At 45.3% G+C, this 2,500-nt stretch overlaps 1 long non-coding RNA gene across 1 annotated transcript in view; it reads right to left on the reverse strand.

Moving 5' to 3' along the window:
- Positions 1-2,500, reverse strand: part of LOC121875078 — an 18,842-nt gene that overhangs the window by 16,311 nt on the left and 31 nt on the right. Inside the window, exon 1 of the long non-coding RNA XR_006090550.1 lies at positions 1,693-2,500. This exon is cut by the window's right edge and continues 31 nt beyond it. This is a non-coding gene — a long non-coding RNA (uncharacterized LOC121875078). The remainder of the gene's footprint in view (positions 1-1,692) is intronic.

The raw sequence follows: 2,500 nt of genomic DNA on the forward strand, positions 1-2,500 counted from the left end.
TGTGTGTGTGTGTGTATGTGTGTGTGTGTGTGTGTGTGTGTGTGTGTGTGTGTGTGTGTAGAGAGAGTCAGTAAGATACTCAGACCATTTAAAGCAGGTCGCTCTCTCTCTCTCTCTCTCTCTCTCTCTCTCTCTCCCACTGTCACACACACACACTCCCCCAAACCACCGCTGCATAACTCTACATGTTAATAGCCCGTGTGTAAGGGTTCCAAGCTGTCACCTATCTACCTAAGCTTCGTATCTACCTATCTCCCGACCTATCTCCCTACCTATCTACCTACCTACCTCCCTACCTCCCTACCTACCTCCCTACCTATCTAACTATCTATAATTCCTTTCTACAAATTGAACGTTAGATGGAATGAGAGAGAGAGAGAGAGAGAGAGAGAGAGAGAGAAACTGGGGTAAGTGCAATTTTGGTAGAACAATTATGAAAGGTGGAAGATAGGAAGGAGGGAAGGAGGGAGAGGGTAGGGTAGGGAAGGAAAGAGGGAGGGAAGGAAGGTGGTAGAGAGGGAAGGAAAGAGGGGATGCTGGCAGAATGGGATTGATGGATGGAGGAAGGAATGATTGATTGATTGAGGTAATTATATCCCTGGAGACGCAACAGCTTAGGACATATGTAGGGAAGGAAGGAGGGAAGGAAGGAGAAAAGGAAGGGAGGAGAGAAAGAAAGAAAGGAAGGAAGGAGAGAAGGAAGGAAAGAAGGAAGGAAGGAAGGAAGGAAGAAAAGGAGTGAGGGCTACAGGTGATTACAGAAACATACAGGTGGCTACAGGTTATTTAATTAAGTGATAAACAGACAAGAGAATCGCCACATCATTCTTATTACCTGTGTGTGTGTGTGTGTGTAAACCTCCCAGTGTATGTTATCATTTCCGCTCATGCAGTCTACTCACACTCTGACCTTTAAATAACAACAACAACAACAACCAATTCGAGACAACTACATGTTTTTTTTTTAATCACAGGATGAACTAAGGGATTAAGTGGAGCTCATCCTATACTCTCCTTGTCTTACGCGCGAGTGACATTCATCCTGGGTGAAAAAAACAAACACCACCACCACCACCACACACACACACAGACACACACACACACACACACATACATACATACACACACACACACACGCATACATACATACATACATACACACACGCACATACAATGGCTAAGTCTGTTGTATTGTTGTTGATGATGATGATGATTGACAGACAGACAGGTAGGGGGGCAAGATAATGACTCATAGTTTAGGTATGATGACTCACCCACACCTGGTAAAACAGGATGATGACTTTATGGTGGTATACAATGAATGATGACTCAGAGATGGTATATAGTACCTGGGTTGCCTCAAGGTACCATTGGAAGACCTCGAAGTCTCACTGAAAGTACCTGAGCTCCCACACTGTACCATTGGAAAACCTCAAAGTACCATTGGAAGTACCTGGGCTCATTCAAAGCACCATTGGAACTCCCTAGGCTCCCTCGAAGTACCACTGGACTACCTCAAAGTACCACTGGACCTACCTGGGCTCCTTCGAAGCACCATTGGACTACCTCAAAGTACCACTGGACCTACCTGAGCTCCCACACTGTACCATTGGACTACCTCAAAGCACCACTGGACCTACCTGGGCTCCTTCGAAGTACCATTGGACTACCTCAAAGTACCATTGGACCTACCTGAGTTCCTTCGAGGTACCATTGTAGTGTGGGTCTGTGGTCGGCAGGTAGAGGTGGTCTAGGTTGGCAGCCGATCTTGATGAGCTCTGTCGCCTCGTAAATCTCCCTCGCCCCCACCAGCTGCGGGGCCGTCAAGGGCTCTCCTGAAGGGGTAGGCAAGCGGGAGGGACGTGTTAGATGCTGGTAAGGGAGAAAATAAGGGAGTTATGAGTTGGTAAGGGAGAAAATAAGGGAGTTATGAGTTGGTAAGGGAGAAAATAAGGGAATTATGAGTTGGTAAGGGAGAAAATAAGGGGGTTATGAGTTGGTAAGGGAGAAAATAAGGGAATTATGAGTTGGTAAGGGAGAAAATAAGGGAATTATGAGTTGGTAAGGGAGAAAATAAGGGAGTTATGAGTTGGTAAGGGTGAAATTAAGGGAGTTATGAGGCTGTGGGTGGTAGGGGGAAAATTTGGGATATTTTGTCCTGGTTGGGGGGGGAAGAAACTGGGAAAATTTTGAACAATGTGAAAAATATTTATCTCAAGTTCTTTGGAGAAATAAAAAAAAAGGGAAAATATCTTATTCCTTGAGCAGATAAGAAGGAATATTTACGAGTTAGGGAAGGAAAGAGGGAAATTCCAGACTCGGTAGGGAAGGATATTGACGAGGTAGGGGAGAAAGGGCGAGAACAAGCCCCCTCTCTCTCTCTCAGCCCTTCATAGCAGACACGTCCAATACAATTCCAACTTTGTATACCGTGAAACCTCCATATAACGGACTTTAAAGTGAAGGAAGATCGTTAAATCGAGGTTCCGCTAAATGTGAA

The sequence above is a fragment of the Homarus americanus genome, unplaced genomic scaffold, assembly GCF_018991925.1.
Source record: "Homarus americanus isolate GMGI-L3 unplaced genomic scaffold, GMGI_Hamer_2.0 scaffold51859, whole genome shotgun sequence".
Lineage (NCBI taxonomy): Eukaryota > Metazoa > Arthropoda > Malacostraca > Decapoda > Nephropidae > Homarus > Homarus americanus.